The sequence below is a fragment of the Schistocerca americana genome, chromosome 7 (assembly GCF_021461395.2).
Source record: "Schistocerca americana isolate TAMUIC-IGC-003095 chromosome 7, iqSchAmer2.1, whole genome shotgun sequence".
Classification (NCBI taxonomy): domain Eukaryota; kingdom Metazoa; phylum Arthropoda; class Insecta; order Orthoptera; family Acrididae; genus Schistocerca; species Schistocerca americana.
In genome coordinates, this window is record NC_060125.1 from 146,517,984 (window position 1) to 146,543,036 (window position 25,053).

General features: G+C 42.7%; 1 protein-coding gene across 1 annotated transcript in view; it reads left to right on the top strand.

Annotated features, from left to right (window-relative positions):
- The window catches only part of LOC124622805 (gastrula zinc finger protein XlCGF8.2DB-like), a 42,362-nt gene that overhangs the window by 688 nt on the left and 16,621 nt on the right, over window positions 1-25,053 (top strand). The gene's annotated exons all lie outside the window — the stretch shown is intronic.

A 25,053-nucleotide genomic window follows, 5' to 3' on the forward strand; every position in this document is an offset into this window, starting at 1 on the left:
TCTTCTAGTATAGTATGTTTGTCCAATGAATACCCGTTTATCATCTGCATTTCTTCTTGGTGTAGCAATTTTAATGGCCAGTAGTGTATGTTCGCCACGCACTCCAAAATTGTTCATACAAGTGTCTTTCTTTATTGAATATGTCGTTACAGATGTATGTGTGCATGTGTTTCCTGCTGAAATCAGCACATATTTCAGAAATGTTCACCGCTAAGCGCTGACAGTTTTACTGGATTACAGTGCGTGAGCATCATCCAATGACAATGAAAACATACTTCAACAACGAGAATACCATCCAGTTAGCGACTCACATCTCACACCTCGCCAAAGTATTTTTATTCCATGGTCTGGTATGTTTTACGCAAATGATAATGACATCAGCCTTTTCCAATGATTCTATGATGTCAAAATCGAAGATTGCAATGCTAAATGACTAACCTAGAATACTAGCTCTATGACATTAGAATCCAAGACTTGGACTGCTAGCACTGGCTCTATGAAATCACTATCGAGCTCTGCCCTCTCACCCTGTTTATAACTATGTAGAATTCCGACATATGGGCCTCCATGATGTCTATAGTCACAGCGTGCTGTTTCTCAAAACACTATGTTTGGATCAAAAAAATGGTTCAAATGGCTCTGAGCACTATGGGACTCAACTGCTGAGGTCATTAGTCCCTAGAACTTAGAACTAGTTAAACCTAACTAACCTAAGGACATCACAAACATCCATGCCCGAGGCAGGATTCGAACCTGCGACCGTAGCGGTCTTGCGGTTCCAGACTGCAGCGCCTTTAACCGCACGGCCACTGCGGCCAGCATGTTTGGATCTCTTCAGTTTATATCTTGAGCAAACATAGGGAGAGAAAGACCAATCTCCCACATAATGGCTTGCTTCTCCCACAGCAGGTTCAGTTATGTTATACTCCAGCAACTCTCCACATCCCATTAAACATTAAAAGTTAAAGTTTAAATAATTTACCCCTCCACACCAGCTAATATAAGTTCAAATGGTGAGAAAGTCCACCTAGATCACGTTTAAAATGATGGGAAGTCTACTTGCTGTCAAACTATCGAGCACTCTTCCTAACTTTAAAACTGAATAGCACACTGATGCACTCGATGACACACATCATTGTCATATGATGGTGGGGAAATGACTAGGAGAAGTATTCACCTGAAACATTATCTGAACTCCGCTAAATCGATACTAAATCGAACACAGCCCACGTCACATATGCCCCACCTCACTGCATGTCCAATATCTGTGGCTCGCAGTTTGATACATTTTTATGCAAAGCGTAATGACGCAAAGACGTTAAACAGCAGCTGTTCTAGGTGGAGGCAAGATAGCTAAGAACTTCATACAGCATATTGTACTTTTGTTCGATATAGTAGGATCCGAACCTGTATGTATCTAAACAAATGCTGACTGCGGAGATCGCAATAGCGCACATCTGATATTTCATATCAGCCAGTAGCCAGGAACACTAACTCTGTTTTCCAACAAGTACTAGATAACATAATCGAAGAGTAGTTCAAGATTTATCCACCCAGCTTCTAGATGCACAGTGTGATCTTCTTAGCCGGCCGAAGTGGCCGAGCGGTTCTAGGCGCTACAGTCTGGAACCGCGCGACCGATACGGTCGCAGGTTCGAATCCTACCTCGGGCATGGATGTTTGTGATGTCCTTAGGTTAGTTACGTTTAAGTAGTTCTAAGTTCTAGGGGACTGATGACCTCAGCAGTTAAGTCCCATAGTGCTCAGAGCCATTTGAACCATTTGATCTTCTTATAATCCCACAGGCACGTCGAAGAAAATGCTTGCACAGTCTACATCACACAAAGCATATAGCATAGGTTCTTGTTTTCAGTGAGAAAAATGCCTAACAGCGACGTGGAACTCCAGCTTACAAATATATGCCTTAAGTCATGGAAGCTTATACGTTCGTCTAAAAACCACAACAGTCATGGCTGATCTCAATACAGGTGAAGGATTAGACAGTAGTCCTCTAAGCCGGTAGGCATTTGATGAATCTGTTGTGAGATCTATTTCCAGCAATACACCTCTTACTAACGCTATTTGCCGGCCGGTGTGGCCGTGCCGTTCTGAGCGCTTAAGTCTGGAACCGCGTGACCGCTACGGTCGCAGGTTCGAATCCTGCCTCGGGCATGGATGTGTGTGATGTCCTTAGGTTAGTTAGGTTTAAGTAGTTCTAAGTTCTGGGGGACTGATGACCTCAGATGCTACGTCCCATAGTGCTCAGAGCCATTTTAACCACTTCAACTAACGCTATTTGTTGTGCACAAGACTTTCAAAGCCATAACCATCTGGATGGAAGGATTTACCATTATAGGAAGTTTCTAAGGAATTGCAGGAAACTAAAGCTAAATTTATGATAATGACTGTAACACAACTCCATAGGAAAATGTGACGCGTGCTTCAGGAACTTAAACGGAACTCCATCATCATCATCATCATTTAAGACTGATTATGCCTTTCAGCGTTCAGTCTGGAGCATAGCCCCCTTATAAAATTCCTCCATGATCCCCTATTCAGTGCTAACATTGGTGCCTCTTCTGATGTTAAACCTATTACTTCAAAATCATTCTTAACCGAATCCAGGTACCTTCTCCTTGGTCTGCTCCGACTCCTCCTACCCTCTACTGCTGAACCCATGAGTCTCTTGGGTAACCTTGCTTCTCCCATGCGTGTAACATGACCCCACCATCTAAGCCTGTTCGCCCTGACTGCTACATCTATAAAGTTCATTCCCAGTTTTTCTTTGATTTCCTCATTGTGGACACCCTCCTGCCATTGTTCCCATCTACTAGTACCTGCAATCATCCTAGCTACTTTAATATCCGTAACTTCAACCTTGTTGATAAGGTAACATGAATCCACCCAGCTTCGCTCCCATACAACGAAGTTGGTCGAAAGATTGAACGGTGCACAGATAACTTAGTCTTGGTACTGACTTCCTTCTTGCAGAAGAGAGTAGATCGTAGCTGAGCGCTCACTGCATTAGCTTTGCTACAACTCGCTTCCAGTTCTTTCACTATGTTGCCATCTTGTGAGAATATGCATCCTAAGTACTTGAAACCGTCACCCAGTTCTAACTTTGCTCCTCCTATTTGGCACTCAATCCGTTTATATTTCTTTCCCACTGACATTACTTTCGTTTTGGAGATGCTAATCTTCATACCATAGTCCTTACATTTCTGATCTAGCTCTGCAGCCTTGACTTACCCCTGAAACTACTCTGAACCATGAGCTCAATTTACCGTCAACTCTAACTGCGGCCTGAATATCCATGTAAAGACCTTTAATTGCTTGCAAAAGTTTGCCTCCTATTCCATAATCTCGTAGAACAGACAATAACTTCCTCCTAGGAACCCATTGAAGAACAAAGAGGTAGTTCTCGCAAAACCATTTCGTGTAAAGGGACGTGAATATCAGAACGGAAGGAGGACGCCACAACCAAGAGTGACTTAAAGAATCCAAAATTTAATTTCGTACACAGTATAGCACACACAGTGAATTTTACTACAAATTTAAGCGGTTTTGTTGTGTTTTCTCTATAATAACTGTTATGTAGTACCGCATTTCGTAGAGAACTGACAGTTAACAGTATGTATGTGGATGGTCATTAAATGAAGGGTGTGGGAGGTAGGTTTCTGGTAAAGCTTCCCTTATATTGATGCAGCAGTTTGTCATAGTCGACGTATCCCCTGGAACATTATTTTGATTGCGTGTTAAGCATCAGCGCTGCAACTTCAAGAGAGTCCTCACCTATATTGAGGGTGTTGTATGGCAATGTAAGGCTGGAAACTCCAGGCTGATCCGTGATGGGTGAAGCCAGAAATGGTCATCGGTCAGAGATGAAAGCTGTTGATGGAAATGTCTCCTATCTCTGTAAGTACGTATACAACCGTATTACACATGCGAGAACGATTGTCATACAAGCCGGTGACCTGAACGTTAAACTATGCCATCAGTACTAAAAGACCTGAATGAGGTCAAAATAGGAGCTAAACCTCACAAGTGTGCAGAGATACCGTATAAAGTATTACGGCAACATATATAGCCCTATGATACATTGGAGGAGCAGGACACACATAATTTTCTCCAGACTTTCCTTTGGGGAAGAATGTTGTTTCTAGTCTGCCTCTACATCAGCTAGCTAGAGTTGGTAACTTGCATGACCATGTTTAAACTAGAAACACATTCCATCAGCAACTTATAGCAGAGATACTTGCAACCCTGTACTATTTTCAGACTACAAACATGTGTCTGACATGCCCAGAATGTAACACAGTAAACCACATGCAAGTTTACTAACCTGCATGGGCCTATTCCATCGACATCTCCTACAGTTTCCGCTGTAGCGACCGACAAGTGTACTTTAACTTGCAACTTAGGTCAGTAGTACTCAAATATGTGCCTTGTAACTTTATAGATCCAATTTTTAAGTGCTTTTTTTATAAATAATGTCAGAAGCCATAATGGTCTGTGTGTTGTCATAAAATGAAGCGTCTAAGTGTTACATCTTCTCGTACTGCTTCTTGCTGTTTCCTCCAAAGTATGACCATTATGCGGTATCCTTTTATCAAATTGCTGAAGTTTTGGGGAGAGTCTGCGACAAACTCGACTGTCAAGATGTTAAATTTGCGACTAGGGAGCGAACAGATGTATGACGTTCTAAGCAAAGTAGGCACAAGCTATAGGGAAAGTATTTTAATTAACAAGATGTAGGAGAAAATGTTGAAAAGTAAGTTCAAGTTCGAGAGAAATAGTTGGGTTGACAGGTGGTAACACAAAGTCACAGCGCCACTAACCTACAACTCATTATACAGGGTGTTACAAAAAGGTACGGCCAAACTTTCAGGAAAAATTCCTCACACACAAGAAAAGAAAATATGTTATGTGGACATGTGTCAGGAAACGCTTACTTTCCATGTTAGAGCTCGTTTTATTACTTCTCTTCAAATCACATTAAACATGGAATGGAAACACACAGCAACAGAACGTACCAGCGTGACTTCAAACACTTTGTTACAGGAAATGTTCAAAATGCCCTCCGTTAGTGAGGATACAGGCATCCACCCTCCGTCACATGGAATCCCTAATACGCTGATGCAGCCCTGGAGAATGGCGTATTGTATCACAGCCGTCCACAATACGAGCACGAAGAGTCTCTACATTTGGTATCGGAGTTGCGTAGACAAGAGCTTTCAAATGCCTCCATAAATGAAAGTCAAGAGGGTTGAGGTCAGGAGAGCGTGGAGGCCATGGAATTGTTCCGCCTCTACCAATCCATCGGTCACCGAATGTGTTGTTGAGAAGCGTACGAACACTTCGACTGAAATGTGCAGGAGCTCCATCGTGCATGAACCACATGTTGTGTCGTACTTGTAAAGGCACATGTTCTAGCAGCACAGGTAGAGTATCCCGTATGAAATCATGGCTGTGAATCGAGGAAGTACAGTACATTCTGACGAAACTAAAATGAGCTCTAACATGGAAATTAAGCGTTTCCGGACACATGTCCACATAACATCTTTATTTGTGTGTGACGAATGTTTCCTGAAAGTTTGGCCGTACCTTTTTGTAACACCATGTATACGTCGAAGAAGAACCGGGAGCCACATCGATATTCCAGACATTTGCTCCAACATATCACCAATTTTAAGGCCAGCTAACTCCAACTAACAGGGTTAGGTCATGGATCTATTAGACGCTTTCCAGCTAATTATACCCATTTCCCTCCAGCTAGCAGGCCTTTGTGGCCGAGCGGTTCTAGGCGCTTCAGTCCGGAATCACGTTGCTGTTGCGGTCGCAGGTTTGAATCCTGCCTCGGGCATGTATGTGTGTGATGTTCTTAGGTCAGTTAGGTTTAAGTAGTTCTAAGTCTAGGGGACTGATGACCTCAGATGTTAAGTGCCATAGCGCTCAGAGCGATTGAACCATTTGAGAAATGGTTTGCAGTCTTCACGGAGATGAACTTGCGAAATTTACCACGTTAAATGTTACGCACACACACACACACACACACACACACACACACACACACACACACACACACACTTTCAAATTATTCATATTTTTAGTCATCATTCAGCAAGATATTGAAGGCTGCAGGACACTTTAGAGCAGAACAGTCATGTACAACTGTACTGAACATATTGGAATTAAAGTATGAACAGGTGAATCACACAAGGTGTTTGTGCCAGGGTTTGTAGCGAGGTGGAGGCGGTAGCAGTGTGCAGAGACCGATCGTTCCGTCGTATTCCTCTAACACAACAGTATACAGTCGTGTTCTAAAATTAGATTATGTTTGTGTAATATCGTATAGTCTTAGGGATATGTCAGAAACAAACTTCGAAAAAAAACATGTGGCTTGTTAACCCAAGAGGATTTCTCCGGTACGGCACATGAGCTGGCCCAGCATGTAAGGTGCGGCAGAGCTAACAGAAGTTGGTATCTGGGAGTTAACCGACGGTCAGCGCTGTGCAGTATTGTGGGGACGGAGGGGGACGGAGGCAACAGTGTATAAGTAAATATACAAGTAAATACCTCAGACATTGCTTTTTTACTCCCAGAGACATATGACAGCGACGGGAGTTTGACAACCATACAGGCTACATTGGTGGACTATTCAGCTTTATGGTTATTATGAGTGCTTTATAGTTTCAAAGCTATCACATTAAAATTGGTTGAGAGCATTTTTAATTTTGTCTTCCGTCGTTTGGGTGAAAGTGCGAGTGTGATTCTTAGATTTTTCATGTCAATTTAACGCCAGTCATGCAAGTTGGGGCTGCAGTGCATTCAAGTGTTAGGAACTGGAAATTCTACACTTCACTCTGCAGTAATTTATCGAATTGGTAGTAAGTGTGTTGCTGTCGCCGATGCATGGTGAATTCTGACGTCATAGTGATGCTGGTGCTCACATTCCCGTTGTCGGATCCTGATGTCACATAGCCAGGGCCAACGTTCCAAGTCAGCCAGCATGACAATACATCTTGGATTTACTTCCAGTTCATACATAGGACAACAGCGCTCCTTTCACAGGAAACACATTAGTGCTATTGGTCTTTTTTTTTAATTTTCTACCAAAATTTGAATTTCCTGCCAAATTTAGAACTTCCAGCATTTTAACACATAGTGTCTTTGACGTTTGTCATGGGGGATGTGGGAAGGAGTGCAGCTATCTCATGACCCATTGATAACATCATCAGTGACACATACTGTCTGAGAACCTGCCCAGAATAGGTATTTATGAATATAGACACACTAATCCTAGCAATACCAACATATTTTACATAATGTGTGCCACCAAGGGCACCAAGCACTTTATGCACACCACAAAATATTAAAAAAACTAATTTCGTTAATTTTATAAGCTCTTATTAAAAATGTTGATGTATGAGAAGAGCCCAGAATCTCAAAATATCTATTAGCACAATCTTACCTATTTCAACACATTTCCCACAACGTGTACACATAGAAGGCGGCTACTTTTGGACCATCGCAAAAAAAATTTAAGGAAATGCAGATCTCATTAATTGTTACCGAGCTTTATTCACAATATACTTTTCAAAGGTGTGCAGATGTGTAGCAAGTGTCCTGTACTTCAAAATATGAATATGACGTTCGTTGTGAAACGTCACATTTACTAGTAAGACATAAATGTTTGGGCCAATTTTACTGAAAAATGCAAAACAATTACTGAATCTATATGAAGACGGTATCTGTTCTTTCGGACATGTCCGAAAGAACAGATACCATCTTGATACCATCTTAATATAGATAAGGCTTAACGGCTAATGACCTTCTTCAGTGTAGGTGCACTCACATTGCTCAAACTCTTATGGGAATCGGTAGACTGACTGCCTCGAGTAATGAGTACAGTGGGCAGGGGCACTACAAATGTAGTGTGTGGACAGTAAGTTGGAAGTGTGGGTCTCATAGAGAGCGTCCCAGAGATAAGTCCCTGTAGGCACACTATGTTCTGTGTGCTGAATGGCTCAGTCGGATAGGGCATTTGCTATGCAAGCAGGCGATCCTGGGTTCGAGTCCCAGTCGGGACACACATTTTCAACAGTCCCCGTTGATATTTATCAACTCTTGTAAGCAGCTAATGGTCTGGATTTCATGTTAGTTATTGAATCTGGTATTAAAAATAATGAATCGCAACGAACGTTTTTCAAAACTTTGAAACGTGAAGTACATAACTGGATTACAATATTTTTAAAAGAAGTACCCCTCCCCCGCAGGTGGTACTATGAAGTTGAAGACGAAACAGAAAAAAATTATGAATTGAAAAGGCTGTCCTTCAAAGTAAAATGCTGTATTGCGTCGTGACTGTGGCTGAAGGCTCAGCTACCACTATGAGCCGTGAGATAAGAACTACTAATATATATGGCACCATTTAATCCAGCTAGCACCTCCTCCATTGGTAATAGTGAACCTTTTCCATTTACATGATCTCATTTAAAGTTCTAGAGTCTAAAACTAAGTACACCTCACCATTGGGTTTTTCTGCTACTAAAAGAGGATTATTACATTCACTCTGGGATCTTTCACTGGGATACTGTTCTACCATTTTTTTTAATTTCTAATGTAGTATCTGATGTGATCGTTGGTATAGGATGGGATTTTTAAAGAATGGTTTGCCTTCCTTGATTTTTGATTGATGCATCCTGCTTTATTTGAACATATATTTTTATACTTAATTAATAATCTAAGCTGTTCTGCATTTCACTTGCTGTTCACTTGAGTAGTTCAATCATTTTTGTAGTAAACTAATCCCCTCCTACTGTCTCCTTTTCGAGTGTACGATTCTGTTGATCGAGTGGTATTGCTGAGGTAACACCTATTTCTACCTGTCCTTCTGCTCGCTTGTCCTAATCCTTCACATACCGTAGTCTGCCTTTTTAAATTCAAAGGGATGCAGTGATGAGAATTTCAGTCTGAGTGGATTCCTTCGAAATACTTTTAAAACCCTCCCCAACCTCGATTATAAGAATTTGGATGTTTTAGTTTCAATGTAAATTTTTTATTGTTCACTTTCACACCAATATTTTTCTTACACTGCCTGCGAAAGTCTTCCCAATTCAGGAAATCTTTAGCATGCGGAGATACCTATTCCGTTGTTTCACCTTCCAATCATCCTGTGGTAAATCTTTCTTTCATCTTACTTTCCAGTGACGAAGCTATCCCTTATTCGAAAGTTTTAAGGAAAATAATACGGTGTACTTTTCCCTCAGGTTTAAATATGGAATAGCAATTTCACCTATTACTGCAATTCCCTGATGGATCTTCCGTTCGCCAGTCCTCGGCTGTAGCAAGAACTTCACATTTCCTGAGCAGATCACTAATTCTACTTTCCTCAATGTTATTAGATTTAATAATATTAATATTTTCGTTAACAACAGTTTTTCCTGCCATACTGTAACCGGAGCCTTGAGAATACTCATCCAGCAGTCTAACAGATGACATTGGCAATTATCTCTCTGGTTGATTCTTGTTACCTCTATCGCTGTTAACTACCTCCAGAACACATTTAGGCTCCATGTATTAACTCAGAAATTGTTCTGTAAATTATTTCTGCCTATCCCTTTATTTATTTAATTCAAATCTTTCTCTACTGGTCTTCTTCTTGTATCTTCTCTAAGACTGCGTTAATAGTTTCTATAAATTCTTTTCTAGTTGCATCTAAATTGGCATTTACTTCGCTACATGGATCGTCCTTATCCTTTTCAAGATACTCGAGCAAACTTAAACTCGGAAAATCTTCCCTAATTTATTTATTTCATTATGCATTTGTTTCTTCTCAGCTAGTGATTCATCGATATGTGTCTGGAGTTGATTGCTAGCTTTTGTTCTTTCAGAGTTGCTTAGTTATTTCCTCCGTATGAGTCATTTTATTATTAGAGATTTGCTGAAAAGGCTAATCAGGCATTGCCCAGAAAGTTCCATTGACATTTACTCAGAGAGTTGATGAAACATTTGCTCAATAAGACCTAATGATTGTTAGATATGGGCTAACATGGTTGATTAGACTTTTGGTCAGACAGATGATTACATACTTAGTCAATAAAAGCTGGATTTATATTAGTTATCTGCTCAGTGAGGTGATTAGATATTTCCTCAGTGAGTTCCCTTTTCTACTCTTTATTATTATTGGATATTTTCTCCGATATCTGGTTAGACATTTTCTCCAAGAGCTGACTTCTAAGAGCCTAATTATCATTGCCTATTTCCTCCCAGAGTCCATTTTAAATTCTCTGTTGTTATTGGGCGTTAGCTCACTAATTTTTTTTTATTCTCTATTTTCCTTTCACATCACTCGGCGATCCTACTCTAGCTGCTCTCATAGTTCTTCAAACAGTTGAATTATATCGGGTTCTATTCTTACCTAATGTTCTGACAATACACGAGTAAAAATTACGGTAATTATCGTGCCCGATTGTCTCCAAGACTTATCGACATACACACAATTTTTTTTTCCAGTGAACATATTTCACATTTCACTAGTAAACGTATACATGCACAAGTTACTGTCGTTCTGAAAAAGACTCACTGCTGCATATGACTACCGCTGCTGTACTACCTCCTCGGTGCCGACTTCTGCTATATTGCTGACTCCGACTAGCCGCAGCTTCTACTGCTAAATGGACTGCCAACGGCTGCAGTTTATCAGCTCCGGAATACTCTACGTGTTGACTCGTAGACGTCTGTTGCCGCCGACTGCTGCTGCAAACTGCTGGCACTGGCTCGAAGACGACTGCTGCCCGCACCGACTTAGTCGTAGATTTTATTCATTAGACATCATACACGGACAGCTACACTGAACGCGGACAAACCGAAGACTACTGCGGAAGTGAGAGAATTCTTGCACTCCAGAGACATTATGGTGAACGGCGAACTCGGTCTTCCCAGGACTAACAATCGTTCAACATTTCCCATCGCTCTTCTCTCCTAGCGACGTACTGTCCACGTTGGTAGCCACAATGAGATGAGCATCGCAATACTAGCTGCTATATTGTGTTCCGTTGGCTGCATATTCTCTCTCTTCTTGGCACAATCTTAATAATTAAAAGCCTCTCTATCTTCAATAATTCACAGAGCCAAGCCAGTGTATCCATATTATGATAAATCATTGTGCACTAGCTTCAGAAGTAAAAACAGTTAATTAACAACTAACAATTAATTATTCAACGACTCTTTCCAGTAACTTGAATGATGGTGTTTATCGGTGGGACCACACTCCCTACGAAATTTTCTTCGAGGATCATTCTGTGGTGTCACCGCCAGACACCACACTTGCTAGGTGGTAGCCTTTAAATCGGCCGCGGTCCGTTAGTATACGTCGGACCCGCGTGTCGCCCCTATCAGTGATTGCAGGCCGAGCGCCGCCACACGGCAGGTCTAGAGAGACTCGCCCCAGTTGTACAGCCGACTTTGCTAGCGATGGTTCACTGACAAAATACGCTATCCTTTGCCGAGACGATAGTTAGCATAGCCTTCAGCTACGTCATTTGCTACGACTTAGCAAGGCGCCATTACGTTACTATTGATGCTGTAAAACATGTACCGTGAAGAGCGATGTTCACCATTTTTGGATTAAAGTTAAGTATTCCACAGCTACGTCCTTTTTTGCTAGTCTCATTTCCTTGACCTGTTCCAGACCTCACGCCAGCCTGCGTGAGCTAAAACGCGTGCCTTTCGGCTTCCTCTCATAGTGGGTTGGCTCTCTTGCCAATCAACAACACATTTCATATCTTCTTTATGCGGAATATTAATTCTATTTCTGTTTGCCTGTATATTTCAGATTTGTTCAGTCTGCTTAGTTGAGCTGGGACTGTTTCTTAAATTTTGTAACAATTGCTTTTCTGCTACGCTAAATCAGTGGCACATCATTCTCATAAAATTCGACTGCCCACAGGTATTTCTAATGGTTCCGCTGCGTAACGTTAAGTTACGTCACTTTAGACTACTCTATGCTTAAATCGAAAACTATAAGAAACTGTATGAGTTATTACACTTCAGAATTACTCAAAAACATAAAATGGCTCTATGGGACTTAACATCTGAGGTCATCAGTCGGCTAGACCTACAACTACTTAAACCTAACTAACCTAAGGACATCACACACATCCATGCCAGAGGCATGATTCGAACCTGCGACCATAGCAGCCGCGTGGTTCCAGAATGAAGCGCCTAGAACCGCTCGGTCTTAGCGTCCAACTCAGAATTACTGTATTTACTTTTCCCTCAAATGCATCGTTAATATAAAACGACGATCGGCAAACCCCAGAGATTTAAATGCAAGGTGAAAATTTGTGTGAAGATAGCGATTACTTCAATCACCGCTAATATAAAATTCGAAGCCAGGAAATCAAACAAAACAGTTTCTCTGTCTGTTCAGAGTTCATCACGTTTTCAGCGATACACATTTCACAAGTCCGAAAGCCTTTTACTGTATGTTCTGTCGTGCACTAATTTGCAAAAACATTTTGTCAGTTAGTAACTTCAAATTTAATTTCAATAGTCAGCAGCAGATTAAAGAAGAAGATCTAGCCTCCCAATACAGTGTCGATGAAATGCATTTAAAGATTATCTTGTAGGTAATCTAATTTCAGTAAATTCAGTATGGTTCAGCGGTAATATTATCACGCTAATCAGTAGACGTAGTCGACACACGCCTGTAGTTAACATTCAGATAATTTTACGAATGTTGATAACATATGATGGTCATTCAAGCTCAAGAACTTATGCAGACTGATACTTTTTCGTATACTGATTTCAAACAACACCTGTTAATACATCAAACTGATGCTGACAAAGGTAACCCGATGTTCTCGTCGCTGCGGACTGCCGTTGTTCTTGTGATTAGCCACCCGAACTTCCGATCTGCTACGTCAATGGGGCACTGAGAAATCACCTTGCAGCTTGCAATATGCTCCCATTGTAGTCAAAAAATATGTACATAGCTTCCACTCTTCCAACATTGGATGTAAACTTAGCTTCTCTGAACACACATACAGCCACTAGTATGTAATCGTCAGCACCGAATGTATACTCCGTAACACTACGGTATATTGATGATTTTCACTTATGGACCGTCTGACAGCAACTGAATAAAACGTAACACGTTATTGACTAAATATACATCGACCTGCCACGTCTCTTCTCTCAAAATCCACTTAATACGATATACACTCCTGGAAATGGAAAAAAGAACACATTGACACCGGTGTGTCAGACCCACCATACTTGCTCCGGACACTGCGAGAGGGCTGTACAAGCAACGATCACACGCACGGCACAGCGGACACACCAGGAACCGCGGTGTTGGCCGTCGAATGGCGCTAGCTGCTCAGCATTTGTGCACCGCCGCCGTCAGTGTCAGCCAGTTTGCCGTGGCACACGGAGCTCCATCGCAGTCTTTAACACTGGTAGCATGCCGCGACAGCGTGGACGTGAACCGTATGTGCAGTTGACGGACTTTGAGCGAGGGCGTATAGTGGGCATGCGGGAGGCCGGGTGGACGTACCGCCGAATTGCTCAACACGTGGGGCGTGAGGTCTCCATAGTACATCGATGCTGTCGCCAGTGGTCGGCGGAAGGTGCACTTGCCCGTCGACCTGGGACCGGACCGCAGCGACGCACGAATGCACGCCAAGACCGTAGGATCCTACGCAGTGCCGTAGCGGACCGCACCGCCACTTCCCAGCAAATTAGGGACACTGTTGCTCCTGGGGTATCGGCGAGGACCATTCGCAACCGTCTCCATGAAGCTGGGCTACGGTCCCGCACACCGTTAGGCCGTCTTCCGCTCACGCCCCAACATCGTGCAGCCCGCCTCCAATGGTGTCGCGACAGGCGTGAATGGAGGGACGAATGGAGACGTGTCGTCTTCAGCGATGAGAGTCGCTTCTGCCTTGGTGCCAATGATGGTCGTATGCGTGTTTGGCGCCGTGCAGGTGAGCGCCACAATCAGGACTGCATACGACCGAGGCACACAGGGCCAACACCCGGCATCATGGTGTGGGGAGCGATCTCCTACACTGGCCGTACACCACTGGTGATCGTCGAGGGGACACTGAATAGTGCACGGTACATCGAAACCGTCATCGAACCCATCGTTCTACCATTCCTAGACCGGCAAGGGAACTTGCTGTTCCAACAGGACAATGCACGTCCGCATGTATCCCGTGCCACCCAACGTGCTCTAGAAGGTGTAAGTCAACTACCCTGGTCAGCAAGATCTCCGGATCTGTCCCCCATTGAGCATGTTTGGGACTGGATGAAGCGTCGTCTCACGCGGTCTGCACGTCCAGCACGAACGCTGGTCCAACTGAGGCGCCAGGTGGAAATGGCATGGCAAGCCGTTCCACAGGACTACATCCAGCATCTCTACGATCGTCTCCATGAGAGAATAGCAGCCTGCATTGCTGCGAAAGGTGGATATACACTGTACTAGTGCCGACATTGTGCATGCTCTGTTGCCTGTGTCTATGTGTCTGTGGTTCTGTCAGTGTGATCATGTGATGTATCTGACCCCAGGAATGTGTCAATAAAGTTTCCCCTTCCTGGGACAATGAATTCACGGTGTTCTTATTTCAATTTCCAGGAGTGTATTTCCAACCTTGAGTAGATGTATTCATTCAAATATCTGACAACTAGCTTATCTCCTTATACTTGAATGATATGACCCACACGACACCCAACTACACACACACATACACACACACACACACACAAACACACACACACACACACACACACACGCACGCACGCACGCACGCACGCACGCACGCATTCAAGAAAGAATACGATAAAATACATAACAGATTAAATACACAAATATTATAGTTACTCCTGTCAAGGTTGTTATTGTCAGTTAACAGTAAGGTGCGAAAGTAACTGTGTAGGAGAGGTAATGCAAATATGGTTTATGTTATGGTTTCACACGTAGTAAGTGGATAGAAAGTATAATCGCTGACGCACGTAGACTGAGTTGTGTCGTAAGAATTAAGGCCGTCGTGATAACAAATGTTAATTGCCTTTCGGGGTGGAAGTACGTAGTAATATAAACTGTAACAAGAATTAAATCATTTATAAACCTGACTAGTACTTGTATAAAATAAGGAATAGTTTACCTCAGTATGCTGTTTTCATTTGAAGTAGCTGAAAGCTGAGCGCAGAGCTATGTTATGTTTTCCAATAACTATTTTTTAAACTCGGTAGCTCCGATGAAATAATATCGTTAATTATCAACTTAAGGAACGTGATCACTGTTACACTGTAGAGTTGTCCTTTATATTATTGTAGGAAAATACTCTGACGGAACAGCAAATCATAACAGCAAGAAGGAGTTGTGTGGCATAAACGAAAGTTGGTAGGTGTTTTTGTACATACGAAGGTTGGAACTTTAATAGGGGCAACTATTTATTTATTTACAGCTCGTACAAAATAGATGTGTTTCAAGGTTTTACTGACCTTCAAAGTAGTCACCAGCATTGTGTATAACCCGTTGCCAGCGACGTGGAGGTCGTAGGACACTCTTAGAAGTGCCAGTTGTGTTGACAGTTCGAGCGGCGCGGTCTATTTCCCGACGAATTTGCTGCAGTTCTGAAGCGAATGCCGTGAAGTGTTTCCTTCAGTTTAGAAATCGAGTTGAACTCACGAGGGCTTAAGTCAGTGGAGTGCGGTAGTTGGTATAGCACTTAGCAGCCCCATTAGTCAAACAAATCAGTAACAGCCTGCACTGTACGTGATTGAGCATTGTCCTGCAAAATGATGGCCAGGTCCTTCTGAACGTGTCATCACTTCTGTCTCTAAGCCGATCATTTTTGGAACACAACCTACGACCAGCGTTACTTATCTTTAGGATGGGACGTGGTGAGCTGATGTTAGTCAAGGAACCAATTATGGTGAGAAAGAGACCATTATCTGCACTTCACTGAGTTTGAGTGACGTCGTGTAATAGGGCTCCGAGAAGCTGGATGTTACTTCTCCGATACCACAGAAAGACGTCAGGAATGTGTCCGTCCACTGTACATGCTTTCTGGCAGCGGTGATCACGAGAATGTATAGTCGCAAGACGATCGGGCTCCAGACGGCCCCCACAGCTCTACTAAGAGAGAAAACCATATTGTTCGACGTATGGCTCTGCCCCATGGTGATGCATCTTCAGCAGCAGTCTGAGGAGCAGTTGGGACCACAGTGACACAACAAACTGCACTATTGGCCAATAAAATTGCTGCACCAAGAAGAAATGCAGAAGATAAACGGGTATTCATTGGGCAAATATATTATACTAGAACTGACATGTGATTACATTCTCAGGCAAGTTGGATGCATAGATCCTGAGAAATCAGTACCCAGAACAACCACCTCTGGCCGTAATAACGGCCTTGATACGCCTGGGCATTGAGTCAAACAGAGCTTGGATGTCGTGCACATGTACAGCTGCCCATGCAGCTTCAACACGATACCACAGTTTATCAAGAGTAGTGACTGGCGTATTGTGACGAGCCAGTTGCTCGCCCACCACAGTCCAGACGTTTTCACTTGGTGGGAGATCTGGAGAATGTGCTGGCCAGGGCAGCAGTCGAACATTTTCTGTATCCAGAAAGACCCGTACAGGACCTGCAACATGCGATCGTGCACTATCCTGCTGAAATGTAGGGTTTCGCAGGGATCAATTGAAGGGTAGGGCGACGGGTCGTAACACATCTGAAATTTAACGTCCACTGTTCAAAGTGCCGTCAATGCGAACAAGAGGTGACCGAGACGTGTAACCAATGGCACCAAGTACCATCACGCCGGGTCATACGCCAGTATGGCGATGACGAACACACGCTTCCAATGTGCGTTCACCGCGATGTCGCCAAACACGGATGCGACCATCATGATGCTGTAAACAGAACTTTGATTCATCCTAAAAAATGACGTTTGGCCATTCGTGCACCCAGGTTCGTCGATGAGTACACCGTCGCAGGCGCTCCTGTCTGTGATGCAGCGTCAGGGGTAACCGCAGCCATGATCTCCGAGCTGATAGTCCATGCTGCTGCAAACGTCGTCGAACTGTTCGTGCAGATGGTGGTTGTCTTGCAAACGTCCCCATCTGTTGACTCAGGGATAGAGACGTGGCTACACGATCCGTTACAGCCATGCGGATAAGTTGCCGGTCATCTCGACTGCAAGAGATACGATGCCGTTGGGATCCAGCACAGCGTTCCGTATTAGCCTTCTGAACTCACTGATTCCATATTCTGCTAACAGTCATTGGATCTCGACCAACGCGAGCAGCAATGTCGCGATACGGTAAACTGCAATGGCGATAGGCTACAATCCGACCTTTATCAAAGTCGGAAACGTGATGGCATGCATTTCTTCTCCTTACAAGAGGCATCACAACAACGTTTCACCAGGCAACGGCCGGTGTGGCCGGGCGGGTCTAGGCGCTTCAGTCTGGACCCGCGCGACCGCTACGTCGCAGGCTCGAATCCTGCCTCGGGCATGGATGTGTGCGATGTCCTTAGGTTAGTTAGGCGATGGACTGTTGATAATTCAGAGATGTCAGCTCAGATACTTCCTACCTTGTGAAGACTTCACTGTAGTTTTTGGATTCGACGCTCTGCTAACCCGGCAATAACACTGAGATACTGCTATAATGGTGAAGACGATTTCGTCGATTTCCAAAAACGCAGAGAAACTGAAAGTAAATCATTACTGCAACTAGGGCGCGCTGCTCCTTAGCAGAAAACACTGCAAACTGAACTTTAAACTGTTTCGAAAGGTGCGTGGCGGAGAATGTTGGATCAAAATTACGAACACGCTGTTCAGTCCACTAGAGCTCGACGTGCTTTACAACCCTGATATTCAACTTCTCTCTTTCAGTCCATAATGATTATGCAATTTGTTCGTTTTGCTGCATGAGTTATTTACGATGAGATATCTTAGCCTTGTCGTTGCGGATTATACAAAATTCGACGTCTCTTGGCCATCTTCTTCCTTGTGTCGATTTATGCAACGAATCTTCTAACATCTTCTTGTTTGACTCTCTTTATTCTTCTGTTGCCATCTACTCTTGCGCTACCTCTTCTGCGTCTATCTACTGACTAAGTTTTCCTCTTAAGATGTAACGGCCAGCCGTTGTAGACAAGCGGTTCTAGGCGCTTCAGTCCGGAACCGCGTGACTTCTACGGTCGGAGGTACGAATCCTGCCTCGGGCATGGATGAGTGTGATGTCCTTAGGTTAGTTAGGTTTAAGTAGTTCTAAGTTCTAGGGGACTGATGACCACAGAGTGCTCAGAGCCATTTGAACCAGAATGTAACGAACAGTAGTAACAGTAATACACCAATGACCTTCAACAGGTTTCCACGTTCGACTCGCATTTCCTCGCAAATAACAACGTCCGCACTCTCTAAACTACCGATTCTGTCTCCTTCCGAACACCAACTCCATCCAGCACTGACGGACTTTTTCTTCGTTTCATAATCTAATGAAGTTTTTCCCGAGTTTTATTGAACTTGCAGTCGAGCAGTCATATGGAAACCATCTCGAATCTCCTCTAGCCCTTGAATCTCCTTATCTTCCGTAAAAAATTCATAAGTACGTTACACTCTACCATGCCGAGCTTGTTGAAATATAAGTGCAGGATATTAAAACCGTACTGAAGCAATATTATAATATAAAGAGCAACATCAATTTACATAACAATACATGCATAAGTTCACCAAATGCTTCAGTAGCACCTCTGTCTATATCTGCATCGTCATGATTACTCTGCAATCCACAATTAAGTTCCAAGCAGACGGTTCACTGAACCTTCTTCAAGTAATTTCTCTACCGTTCCAGTCTCGAAAAGCGCGCGGGAAAACCGAAAGCTTAAATCTTTCCGTGCAAGCTCTGATTTTTATTATTTTATTATGATGATCATTTCTCCCTTTCGAGGTAGGCGCCATCAAAATATTTTCACACTCTGAGGAGAAAGGTGGTACTGAAATTTCATGAGAAGATCCTATCGCAACGAGAAACGCCTTTGTCTTAATAATCGTCACTCCAATTTGCATATCATATCCGTGGTACTTTCTTCCCTATTTCGCGGCAATACAAAACAGGCTAACCTTTTCTTTCGATGTTCTCCAACCATCCTAATTGGCGCGGATATCACACCACACAGTGATACTCCAGAAGAGAATTGATAAGCGTAGTTAAACAGCCCTATTGGATTTTCTAAGTAGCAGTCTTTGGTTTGCTTTCCGCACAACATTATCTATGAGATCATTCCAGTTTAAGTTATCAGTAGTTTAAATCCTACATATTTAGTTTAAGTGGTCTAATTCTGTGATTTACCGGGCAACTGATATTTATTGGATTTATTTGAGTACTCAGGCGAATGTCTTCACAGTTTTCAATATTGAAAGTCAAATGCCACTTTTCGCACAATACAGATATCTTGTCTAAACCATTTTGCAATTGGTTCCGATCATCTGATGACTTCCACAGACGTAAAATGACGGCTTCAGCAGCAAATAATCTATATGGGCTGTTCAGATTGTCTCCTAAATCGTTTATGCATACGAGAAACAGCAGAGGGCCTATACCACTTCCTTGTGGAACGCCAAGTATTGTTTCTGTTTCACTCGTTGACTTTCCGTCGATTACAACGAGGTGTAACCTCTCTGATACGAAATCCCGATTCCAGTCGCATAACGGAGACGATACTCCATAGAAACTCTGTTTTATTAGAAGTAGCTTTGCTAGAAAGAGTGCCAAAATCCTTCCAGAAATCTAAAAATTTAAAACCAATTTGACATCCACTGTCGATAACTCTCATTAGTTCCTGGGAATAAGGAGCTAGTTGTGTGTCACAAGAAAGATATTCTCTGAACCCGTGTTGGCTGTTTGTCAGTAAATCGTTTTCTTCGAGGTATTTCACAGCGTTCGAGCACAGTATATGTTCCAAAATCTTACTGCTAATCCACGTTAGCGATATGGATCTGTCATTCAGCGGATTACTCATACTTCCTTTCTTGGTTACTGTTGTAAGCTGCGCTACTTCGCAGTCTTTAGGTACGGATCTTTCAACGAGCGAGCGATTGCGTATGATTGATAATTGTGGAGCATACTCCGTAAGGAACGTGACTGGTTTACAATCTGGACCGGAGGCCTGACCTCCGTTTACTAATATAAGCTGCTTCGTTACACCAAGGATATATATTTATATGTTACTCATAATTTTAGTCGTTCTTGATGCGAATCTAAGAATATTACTTCGAATTCTTCGGTGAAGGACTTTCCGAAAACGGTGTAGGTATTTTTGATTTAGTCGTATTGCCATCGGCAAATGGCTCTAAGTACTCTGGGACTTAACATCTGAGGTCATCAGTCTCATCATCAACAACATCGCCATTGTTATCACCCATTGAAAGTATTGATTGCATCTTGATGCTGGTGTACTTTACTTACGACCATAATCCCATTGGGTTTTTGGCGGATTTCGAGACAGTGTTGCGTTGTGGAAACGATTAAAATTATCTCGCACTGTAGTTGGGGCTATATTTAGAGATTCTATAAAACTTAGCCAATCTTGTGGGTTCAGCTTTCTTTTAAATTTGTTATACCTTTTTCGTTGATTCTGCAATAGTGTTCTGTCCCATTTCGTGTAATATGGCGGATCAGTACCGTCTCTTATTAATTTATTTAGTGCATATCTCTCAATTGGCTTCGATACTACTTCTTTGAATTTAAATCACATGTGGTCATGCTTACACAGTAAGAGTGACAGAAGTCAAGAGTAGTAGGGCTAGGCTGTTTCAGCTGGAGGTTGCATTGTTGTGAAATTTATCGAAGATGACGGATCCACGATGCGAGACATACATGTACCAACTTGACTCTGATGTTATGGCTGGAAATTCAAATTTTGGTGGAAAAATAGAACAATTCGGTTATCTCCACTAATCTAACCCTCCCCAATTCTCTCCCACTCCTGTGACGTCGTCCACCCCTACATCTCTCCTATGATCTTACCCGCTGGAAATGCAAGGGAACTGTCGGTCTCTGCCCTGCTGCCACAAAGGAAGGTTATTTGTTTTTGGTGGGAAACAGTAATTCAAAGCTGGGGAGGAAGGCAGGGTATTTTATTAATTTATTTATTTGTTCCTCGGTAGGTCAACCTCTAGTAATGTAATTCGGTAGTGCGTGCGTTCAACTCAACGCGCAGGGACTGTCCTAATTCACACTACATCCACCAGAGGGCACTGTTGGCCAATCCCACACATCTCCCCACTCCTATGACGTCCCCCAACCCCCACTCAACCCGCTGGAAATGGCTGTAGCTGTCAGTCTCTGTCCAGCTGCCAGAGAGGACAGTTAGATTAGTGCACTTCATTTATTCTGGTGGTAAACTGAAGTAAAGATGGCTATTAATTACTCATATATGTACACAGAGGTACACAATGAGTGCCTAAAATCGCAGTATGGCTCAAAATTGACGACGGCACACAATTGGTGCTATTGTGATGAAAGAAAAATTCACAATACCAATTGAAACTAGTAGCAGGTAGACTCAGAATAAGTAGTAACTCTACATAGTACATAGGACGCTTTCTTCACCTCCAAGTCAAAATAAATTTCTCTGCTCCACTTGTGAACAGGCAGAAAAGAGACCAGATTAAAAACGATAGCTGAAATAACCCCCTATAGTGGAATACGTGTAGATATTATGGAGGAAGGAGGACTGCAGTGATCAGAGTACGCGTACCTGCTACTGCAATGTTCATTACCTTTCTGAAACGCTTATGTGACGTGGTATTAGTCAAGGGAAAGCAGGATTCGGTTACGATTGTGGATGGGGCTGTAATCAGTTTCTTGGTTGCCTTTTACAATTATACACAATTATACACAATTTATTTTAAACCAGTAATTCCAGACTCAACAATAAATAAAAAATACCACACGGTATTAATGAAGGAATAAACATCAGTATAGATAATAGTGTGTTCAGTGACTTTCAACTTAGCAAATCACCATTAAATACAGATACAACAGATAATGTTTTAAAGGCAAGCCACTGTGATCTGGACAGAAGGCCTTACACGCCAGGAATGGCAATAAATTAGGGATTGTTTAAAACTCGCTGCAACTTACAAATTACAGGTATTGAAATATTAAAGGCAAGTCGCCACAAACACAGCAGACGGCATTAGACGCCAGGAATGGCAGTAAATAAAGTTTTAAAGGCTTACTGGTTAAATACAAATACAAAATTAGAATTTTAAGGCAAATGACCACAATCACGGCTGGAGGCCTTATACGTCAGGAACGCCAATAATATAAAAAAAATTGAAACCAGCAAATACAATAGCAAAAGTTAAGTAAAAAAATAACCAACTGATCCAGATGGTGCTCCAGGAATCGACCTCTGAGTAGGTCCGGCAACAAACACTTTTGCGAGCGATGAGATAGGCAGCCAAGAGTTGCATACACTTCACAAGATGGCAACTCAGACTAGTGGCAGTCTACCGTATGACTAAAGATAATCTTGCTGAAGCTACCTGACGTCCGATAAACCAAATGCAACGATGGAACAATACGTCAAAGCCGGAACCGGCGGTCTGCTCTACGTCCAGAGCCCCCAGAACGAGAAAGGCATCATTACCACCAGAGGAGAGAAATCACCAACCGGCCTACAATCAAGAAAGCTGCCAAAACTACACGCCTTGCCGGACAGCCTTGGCGACAATACGAGCAGCAACACGAATCCAAGTCTCTGGAAAATCGCGGGATATCGCAATGATGGAGGTTCCTCTACTTGGACTGAAATGCACTCATCTTAAAGCTTGTTGGATCCGGTTTACGACGAAGTCGTGCACCCTCGTGTTTCACAAGAAGACAGTGTTGCTAAGGGTATTGACAAATTTCTAATTCGTCAGGCAAAACATAGGATCCGTCCATGTTTTACAGTGTGTACGTAACAACAACCCCTTCATAGACCTTCTGACATTAGATGATTACATAGCAAGTCACTGACTATTTACGTTAAAATCAACGAATAATGTGAAATTTGCGCATAAAGAAGGTGTAGCCCTATTCATTTCTGTTCGTGTCTAAACTACTTTAACACTTCGAAATTAGCGAATAATCAATTTTCCACGTAACTTGGAAAATTTCTGAGTCAAATCCGTGGTAGAATTCTCGATCTGTCTGCTGATCGTGAACTTCGCAAGGTATTTGTATCTTTATTTAATAAAGATACAAGTGTTGCTTCTGTGACCCCCTGCAAGGTATTTGTTTAAATAAAGATACGAGTGTTTCCACTATGCACGGTACACTTTGAACTTCGTGACGGAGGACAGCGGCGGCCACCGATATGATTCGTGAGTTGCAGCGGTAATCAGGCGTTTTTTATTACTGGACATAACATATAATAACAGATCTCTTTTATACCAGGTAAGACAATGTTTAGAGGAAGTATACCCTATGACGCTGCTGTATAGGATTTTCATGATTCTTTAGCAATGTGAGAACGTGTTTCCTCAGATGCTAACAGTATGTTGCTGGATATACATTTAAGAAAGAGTGGTCAGCAGACAGGTACTTTGCTATTGTCCACAGGGCCAGTACGTGTTGGTTTGCAGAAAGCATATTTCCTCAGCGTTCAAGAACGTCATGGAAGTCAGAAGCTTAACTGTTCATGAGATATTCTACACAGGAATTATGTTTACAAAGAACAGTTTATTTTCGACAGCTGTTACCTCTCTCTCTCTCTCTCTCTCTCTCTCTCTCTCTCTCTCTCTGTCTGTCTGCTCGGAAAGCATCCAGCATTAGATGTATTGTTGAAGGCTACTGTTGAAAGTTTTGACAATGGAGAGGTTAGTGAGCTGTATCTCACTTTGTCAAAATGATCGACAGAATCCATTATTCACAAAACGAGAGGACCGCTGGTCACATAACACACACACACACACACACACACACACACACACACACACACATACACATGGATTCCCCCCCCCCCCCCCACACACACACACACGCCCCCACACGTTACGTGTTGTGAAACAACGCTGTTGTTCTAGACCAGCTCCCGTCCATCTTTACACATGAGGCAGAGTGCATATTTGTATTTGGATCCAGTAGAGTGGACCACATTGTTGTTCTTGTTGTTGTGGTCTTCAGTGTTGAGACTGGTTTGATGCAGCTCTCCATGCTACTCTATCTGTGCAAGCTTCTTCATCTCCCAGTACTAACTGCAACCTTCATCCTTCTGAATCTGCTTAGTGTATTCATCTCTTGGTCTCCCTCTACGACTTTTACCCTCCACACTGCCCTCGAATGCTAAATTTGTGATCCCCTGATGCCTCAGAACATGTCCTACCAACCGATCCCTTCTTCTTGTCAAGTTGTGCCACAAACCTCTTCTCCCCAATTCTATTCAGTACCTCCTCATTAGTTATGTGATCTACCCATATAATCTTCAGCATTCTTCTGTAGCACCACATTTCGAAAGCTTCTATTCTCTTCTTGTCCAAACTATTTATCGTCCATGTTTCACTTCCATACATGGCTACACTCCATATAAATACTTTCAGAAATAACTTCCTGACACTCAAATCTATACTCGATGTTAACAAATTTCTCTTCTTCAGAAACGCTTTCCTTGGCATTGCCAGTCTACATTTTATATCCTCTCTACTTCGACCAGCATCAGTTATTTTGCTTCCCAAATAGCAAAACTCATTTACTACTTTAGGTGTCTCATTTCCTAATCTAATTCCCTCAGCATCACCCAACTTAATTCGACTACATTCCATTATCCTCGTTTTGCTTTTGTTGATGTCCATCTTATATCCTCCTTTCAAGACACTGACCATTCCGTTCAACTGCTCTTCCAGGTGCTATGCTGTCTCTGACAGAATTACAATGTTATCGGCGAACCTCAAAATTTTTACTACTTCTCCATGGATTTTAATGCCTACTCCGAATTTTTCTTTTGTTTTCTTTACTGCTTGCTCAATATACAGATTGAA